This window comes from Bos javanicus, chromosome 10 (assembly GCF_032452875.1).
Source record: "Bos javanicus breed banteng chromosome 10, ARS-OSU_banteng_1.0, whole genome shotgun sequence".
Lineage (NCBI taxonomy): Eukaryota > Metazoa > Chordata > Mammalia > Artiodactyla > Bovidae > Bos > Bos javanicus.
The window spans coordinates 97,572,199-97,580,663 of NC_083877.1; the positions used below are offsets into that span (position 1 = coordinate 97,572,199).

Below are 8,465 nucleotides of genomic sequence, written 5' to 3' on the forward strand. Positions count from 1 at the left end.
ACCGTGGGCTGTGTCTGTGACATGCAGCCTGCCAAGGGAGGTGCGTTTCTCATTCACACATGGCCTGTGGCCTTGAATAGTCTGCTTTTCATGCACCTGCGCTTATTATCTGGTGGAGTGGGCCGTGCTTGCTTCCTCTGTTCACTTAGTTTTTCAATCCAATTTTTAAAGTTTGAACTCCATTTACAGTTTTTACAAAAATATTGGCCATCTTCCTCGTGTTGCGTAATACATCCTTGTAGCCTGTTTTACATCCAGTAGTTTGAATCACCCACTGGCCCACCCCTATTCTCCCCCTCGCCCCCCAGCACTGGCACCACCGTGCACCCACTGACAACCAGTGCTTATTATCTGTATCTGTGCTTCTGCTTCTTGCTTGCTTTAGTCACTTTTCTTTGGTTTGTTCCCTAGATTCCACATAAAGTAACAAGTATTTGTCTTTCCCTGTCAGATGTATCTCACTGTGTATAATGCCTTCCAAGACCGTCTATGTTGCTGCAAATGGCAATTTTTTATGGCTGAGTAGTATTCCATTGTATGAATGCCTTTATCCACTCATCTGGTGTTTAGACACTGAGACTGTTCATATCTTGGCAACTGTAAATAACGCTGCTATGAACATTGGGGTGCATGTACCTTTTTGAATTAGTGCTTTTGATTTTGGATGAATACCTAGAAGTAGAATTGCTGTGTCATACTGTCGTTCTACTCTTAGTTTTGGGAAACCTCCATATTGTTTTCCACAGTAGCTACACCCGTTAGAGTGTGTGAGAGTTCCCTTTTCTCCACATCCTTGTCAACACTTGGTGTTTGTATTCTTTTTGGTGATAGTCATTCTGACAGGTGTGAGGAGATATCTCATTGTGGTTCTGATTTGCATTTCCCTGATAATTAGCAATTCTATTCCATTCACTTTTGAGGGGCGGCACAAATATGTTCCTTATACACCTTTTGAATTTTTCATATTTTTAAATCTGCCTGCAATGCAGGAGACCCTGGTTCGATCCTAGGTCTGAAAGTTCCCCCGGAGAAGAGATAGGCTACCTACACCAGTATTCATGGACTTCTCTGGTGACTCAGATGGTAAAGAATCTGTCTACAGTGCAGGAGACCTGGGTTCAATCCCTGAGTTGGGAAGATTCCTTCGAGAAGGGTATGACAACCCACTCCAGGGGGTGGGTTGGAGAATCTTGCCTGGAGAATCCCATGGACAGAGGAGCCTGGTGGGCTACAGCCCATGGGGTCGCACAGAGTCGGATACGACTGAATGACTAAGCACAGCCATATGGTACACACTGAAGGTGAATAGATGAACTATAATGACTAAAAGACTGAACCCAGCACTTATCTCACAAATCCCTTCTAAAACTTCCTGCATCACACACACAGAGAACTCCCTAGAAAGTGTTCTACAAATGCTCACAAACAAGCCCAACTGGGGCCACAGTTGTTGGGTTGAAAGCCACTTTCTGGGAAAGCCTTCATTTCTCAGGAGTATCATGGCATATTACATGTTACTGCTCTGCTATATTCCTGGATAATTAGATATTTTTACATCCATGCCCCAATCAAATATTAGCTTTTCCCACTATCTTCTCTGTAAAACGGTATGCTTTTTAAAGTTAAATTATGAGATACAATCTGGAGATACGCTCAAATGATAAAGTCATGCTTAGAAAATATGGTTCTCTCTAAAAATTCTAGCTGAAGTGTCCATGAGAGATGAAATAAATGTTTCCCATGACAATTTTCTGCTGTGAGCACAGTAATGCAGAACACTCGTCCTCAACTCTCACAGCCCAGGAGAATTCACCTGGGAGCTTTTAAAATTCAGGATGCTCAGGGTGCATCCCAGGCCAATTAAATCAGATGCTCTGGGGGTGGAGCTAGGGCACCAGAAGTCTGTCACACTTCCCAGGTGATTCTAATATGTGACTGAGGTTACGAGCTCCTGATGCATGTGCCATTTCATTTTATTTGCAATAGAATCAAGTATGTGATAGACACCAGTTAATAATAGAATGGAAAGAATATATATTACGCTTTTGATACAAGAGCCAAAAGCCAGTCTTACTTTAATTAATGAATCACTAATGTTTGACCCTCAAATTGTCTGGAAAATTCAAGGTAAAGAAACCCAACAGTCATAGCTATTTATTAGCTCATATTTAATTTGAATAAGTGCGTGATGTACGTACAAGAGATATTTTTATAAGAACAAAACTTTCACTCTTAATAGAGCTCAGTTTCCTGCCGCCTGTTTCCCGCTTAATATCTTAATCTTCTGTGACATCACAATTAATTCCTATGGAGATGGTGCTAGTTACACAGAGAGGATTATAATTTTAGGCAAATGATAAACAGCAGGAAGAGAAGGTCATTTTTCACTTCTGAAGCAAAAACAGCCTGATAGGAATCACAGCCAAAAAAAGAAAAAAACAAACAAATAAAAAAATAGTTACTTCAGAATATTATGAAACTGTAGATTTAGCTTCTTTTGTGAAAGGCAATTTACTCTTTAAACAGTTATCTATCGATGGCACCAGCTTAATGACTTAAACGGTGAGTGTTTTGTTAGATCAGATATTTCATTAGGATTACTTTAAATTAAGATTACTGATGTACCTTTGTGGTTTGGATTTATCAGTATCATTATTGCGGATATTGGCTACCTGTGACCGTTTAGCTTTGCAAATACCTCCAATTTTAGAACTTTAGAATAATGATAAGATATATTTGGCCTTCATGGAGTGCATTCATTTCTCCTTAATTTTTCAAGAGTTGGGTGATAAAATAGTTATTTTTTTGCTTATATAGCTTCATATTTCTTTGAGTGCAGAATCTATCTGCTCTTAATGCCATGGTATAATAATCAAAGGGCTCTGTACAAAAGATCTCCATCTGCACTTTCACTTGGACATCGTTACTTGACTCACAAGTCTCTCTTGATAATACTATCTGTCTATGTATCTAGAAAGTGAGTACCATATTTGGGGTGTGACATAGGTTTATGCCAAAAATGGCAGAAATAGGAATAGCCAAAATGCAGATCAAGTTTGACTATTAAACAAATATTATTTGCACTTGGCCTGACCATCTGATGAGTTTACCAGCAGGGATATTTGAGTCGCTACAATTTTTATTTGTCTGTCTGTATAACAGATTTTCATAGAAGTTGTAGTCAAATACGTAAGGGGATGTAAATAACCAGCTCCCTCAACTAATCATTTACACAAAAATCACATTTTAAGCTCAATGGTGGTTTTTTGTTTTGTTTTGATTTTTCAAAAATTTCTAGGAGAGCAGGAGCATTATTTAATAGTTAAACTATACTCAGTCTTGAAGGATTCAAAATTATCTACTTGGTTTCTAGAAATTCTTGAGTTCTCTTAGAAATCTTAAATGCTATAATCACAAACGGTTAACTCTTTTCTTTTTCACAATTTTGACACTGTGCTTGAGACTTAAAATCAAAACAAAATTTAAAAGTTTATAAATAACTTAAGGAACCTGCAAAATGGCATTATGTGAGGCTGTCTTTCTATAAAAACTTTCTTGATAATTGCCTGCATATAATTTTCACCCTGAAAGCTTTTTAGCTTTGAAAATTTCCTAAATTATAATTAATTGATTTAAATCTTGCCTTGATGAAAGAATCCAAGAAGATAAGATTAATTTCTTAGTCTCTAACTATCTAGCTTACCCAAGAGGCTATTCCAAAATGCTCAGCACTCATACACCCATCGATTATAATTTGTATAAATGGTCTTTTTTTCTCTAAAACTACTGAGGAAGTATAACAGATACACAAGTCAGCAGGCTGGAGGGAACAGACAGAGCAGACTCTCCACATGGGCTATTATGAAAGCTGATTTAATTATTTCTTTCAGAAGTTTAATACATGAAAAGTTAACTTCTAGAAATAGTCAGACCCTTTCCAGATGGCTATGAAAATTGTTTTTCATTAAATTGGACTGTTCAAATTTTCCAGGCCCATGAACCCAAAGACAGTCTAATCATAGTCGAGAGGGAATTGTAACTCTGGAAAACTAAGTGGAACGCTGTAGCCAGGGCTATAAGGATAATTATAATGAACTAAGACCACATGATCGGCAATCAGTCTACAAGAAGTTAATTCTCGTCATCTCGTCATGGCATGAGAGGTTTATCAACAGCAAGCCTTGTGGAACATTTCTGGGTAGGTTCTTGAAGAAACAGGGAGTGGAAGTCTCTTTAGAAGACAAGGTGATGGACATTGTCATCTCTGGGTTGTGCGAGCCATTAAGTTGGGATTATGGTTTCTCATGTAATATTCATTTACCCAGTGAAAGGGACATTTATCAAATACCTAATTTGCTATTCAAAATTTGGATACAAACTCAAGTGATTGATTTTGAAAACTGTCAAATGAGTGACATTTTCACCTGTATCTTTATTAGACGTTTTCTGCAAGGCTCCCCAATTCTCAGACTATTTTGGAAATCCCTCTTTGCAAAGCATTTTCAGAATAATTTCCTAAAAATGTAAGAAAATACATTATTACCTCAGATGTAGAATCTTAAAAGCACCGTGACTGAACTTTGTGGCTTGATGAGGTAGTAAAGAATTTAAGACTAACCTGAAATAGAGTTATTTCCAGGCTATGTAGCAAGTATGGAGTGTGTGTGCACGCTCAGTCACACAATCATGTCTGACTCTTTGCAGACCAATGGACTCTACCCCACCAGGCTCCTCTGTCCATGGAATTTTCTGGGCAAGAATACTGGAGGGGGTTGCCATTTCCTCCTCTAGGGTATTTTCCCAATCCAGGGATCGAACCCATCTCCTGTGTCTACTAAATTGCAGGTGAATTCTTTACCACTGCACCTCCTGGGAACCCTAAGTATTGTGTGGCTCAGCAGTAAAGAATCTGCACCCAATGCAGGAGACACGGGAGATGGGGTTTGATCCCTGGATTAGGAAGACACCCTGGAGGAGGAAATGGCAACCTACTCCAGTATTTTTGCCTGGAAAATCCCATGGACAGCCCACAAGATCACAAAATAATTGAAAATGACTCAGCAAGTACACAAAAGAGTGGTACAAATGTAGCCTCTCAAAATACTCCCGCAGCAAGATCAAACTCCCAGTATTCATTGTCCTGCTGCAATGGGTACGTTTGATGGTGTTGTTTAGGGATTATTAGGTCATTTTTATTTGTGCAAAAACTAGGGATCTATTTTCACAGAAAAAACAGTCAGGGAATGCACCTTTGCACCCAGAGCAGATTTAATAAGTCTGGTGCCTTCTCTAAGTTTGCAAACACTAATCCCACACTAAAAAAAGATAAAGTCAAAATAGAATCACTTTAATAATCACTCAGAGTTTTATAGACATTGCAGAGATACAAAGCCTTTCATAAACAATTAATGAAAAGTAGGTACCTGAAACCTTTACAAAGAGTAATTTAAATGCAAAGACTGGGCTCTGAAGCAGGACCCATACATCTTCCTCAGGAGTATTGTGAGATTCCCAGAAAACACTTGAGATTGTAACAGAAGTATTCCCTTAGTTCTCCTGGTTACAAGTTGTACCTGGCCTCTGTAAACAAGAATTCAAGTCTAACAACAGAAACTGCTGTCCTTCAAGATTTATATATATCTATGTGTGTGTGTATAAATATATATAAATGCATAATCATAATTCTCATTAAAGACTGGGATTCAGTAGATCTCAATTAGTGATTTTGTCATACTTCTAAACACCTTCATTCATTATTATAAAGATATCACAACTGAATTTTTATAGTCAAATTATGGGACATTGAAGGATGAACATACTGGTAAACTCTCACCTGTAAACGTCTGGCTGAAATAGACCTATGTTAGATAGCAGCTGGACTGTAATGTGTGTGTTTTTAAATTCAAAAGAAACTCCAACAAAGGCATTATCTAAGGCTGACAGCAATGTGTTAACTCCATGCACGAGTTTCCATTTGTTCTTTCCTGAAAAGCACTGAAGTATGCACATTATTTTCTAAAATAAATGTACTCGGTTATCGAATGACTCATTACAATTTGCCAGAAAAGAAAAAAAAGTCTCCTAATGGTGATTTTATATCCAAAGATGAGTCAAAGTGTTCATCGCTCAGTGGTATCTGAATCTTTGTGACCCCATGGACCGTAGCCCACTAGACTCTTTTGTCCATGGAATTCTCCAGACGAGTATACCGGCATGGGTTGCCATTCCCTTCTCCAGGGGATCTTCCTGACCCAGGAATTGAACCTGGGTCTCCCGCACTGCAGGCAGATTCTTTAGTATCTGAGTCACCAAGGAAGCTCCGAAGATGAGTCAAGGCTTACTTTAACCAATAATGACTGTTCTCTTTTCTGCATTTCATTAGGTAAAGGACAGAAAGGAGTTAAACAAGACTTTCTGAAAAAAAAAAAAAAAATCGACATATGCAAGAAACTAGTAAAATGCACACCAGTAATTTGGTGTGGATTTTACACCAAATTACACCATATGTATATATGTTTTCTTTTCTTATTTTTATCATAAAATACATTCCTAAAATTGAAATTGAGTGTCAAAGTCTTTTTTAAAGGCTTTAAAACCTTGCAGCAAAATCCAGAAAGCTCATGCTTTTGTTTTGAAAATACTCGAAAGGCCTCAAAGAAACAAAGCTAAATGTTAGCACTTGATTTGAGGATGATATGTTTTCATTTGGTGATTATTTGGAGTCCTTCCTCAGAGACCGCCCTTAGGCTCATGGTGCATGTATGCTCAGTACTGTCTGGCTCTTTGTGACCCCCAGCACTGTAGCCCGCCAGCCCTCTCTGTGCATAGAATTTTCCAGGCAAGCGTACTGGAGTGGGTTGCCATTTCCTACTCCAGGGGATCTTCCCAACCCAGGGATAGACTCCATGTCTCCTGAGTCTCTGCAATGGCAGGCAGATTCTTTACCACTGCGCCACTTGGAAACCCAGCTAACATGACTTATGACCCTGGCTCCAGGAAACACTGGGAGGAACAAATGATTGGACTTACTAGGAACTGGGATCTTTACATGAGCTCCCAGTGTTTTATCTGCCAGGGGTCACTGATATGTTCTTTGACTGACATAAGAGCTACAATTTTCTACTAGTATCCCAGGTGACACAAGAGGTACAGAGTCCACCTGCCAATGCAGGAGATGTGAATTTGATCCTTAGGTAGGGGAGATATCCTGGAGAAGGAAATGCAACCCACTCCAGTATTCTTGCCTGGGAAATCCCATAGGCAGAAGAACCTTGCAGGCTACAGTCCATGGGGTCTCAGAGCGTTGGACATGACTGAGTTACATAAAAATGATCTAGTTTAAACCAAACTTTTAAAAAGAAAGTGTGGGTACATTCATGGCTGAACCCCACATCTGTTTATTTGCACTCTTAGAAAGGAAACATATCTTGGGAATCTCTGTTTCTATGATTCAGTTATTAAAAAAAAAAACTCTGCTCAACACTTGTTCCCAGAAATGTTGTAGATGGTTTGATCCTGAATTCTCACACACTTTCAGAACAATTCTTACCTCTGTCTTAGGATCATTGAGTTTAGTGATCTTTTAGGACCATTGAATTGAGTGACCTTTAAATGATTTAATATTTACAAAACATCTGGACCTCCTAGAAGTACTATGTAAATATGAAAATCACAGACAAGACAGTCAATATATGTAAATACCCCTTAATTTAAAAAAAAAAAAAAGAGAGAAATAAAAGGACTTGAATTAGGCACAAAAGGCTGTCTATTAACCTTATTTGGACAGGAAAAAAAAAAAAAAAACACGAATTCTAGAGAAGGTTTTTCAATTTCACTTGTTTTTTCTTTTTTTTTTTTTTAATTCCGCCCAGCTCTCCCTGCACTCTCTCCACACCCAGCCGACTCCCGGCTGCGTGGCGGGGTCACAGCTCCAGCTGCAGCGCCCGCGGAGCTTCCAGTGGTCGCCTTTCCCAGAGCCAGCGAACAGGAGGCTCCCGCTGTGCTCTCGCGAGAACAGCTCCCGGACCTCTCCTCGAGCCGAGATTTTACCCAATATCTTCACTTGATTTTAAAACAATCCCTTGAAAAATCCTTTTTAGTGTTTTTGAATAGTTGATGACTCAAATCTACACGAAGAAACAACATTGACTGTGCAATGTGACTTGTTTTCAGACTTTCTTCCCCACAAAATGATGCAGGTCTTGACCTGATGTAGCACATCACTCAACAAGGGCTGGGACAAAGCGGCAACCAAATATCAGACGTAGTCATGACAGTTTGCTTAGAATTCTTTGTGTTTATCCCTAAGGTTGTCAATTACCCCACACCCCTTGGTGCTGAGACTCCTTCCCGAGTTACAGGGATGAGAAACATTTGTCACAGCCCAAGAACTGCTTCCTGAGGTCATGCCATAAGACATAACAGGCTAGACCAAGCCCTAAAAAGTTTGCATGCTTATCTGTTCT

The 8,465-nt window shown here is 39.1% G+C and overlaps 1 long non-coding RNA gene across 1 annotated transcript; it reads left to right on the forward strand.

The window, feature by feature from the left end:
* Positions 1-2,340: 2,340 nt before the first annotated feature.
* LOC133255452 (uncharacterized) lies at positions 2,341-8,091 on the forward strand. Its single transcript, XR_009738948.1, has 2 exons — positions 2,341-2,562; positions 7,872-8,091. It is a non-coding gene; the product is annotated as an uncharacterized LOC133255452 (long non-coding RNA).
* Positions 8,092-8,465: the final 374 nt, after the last annotated feature.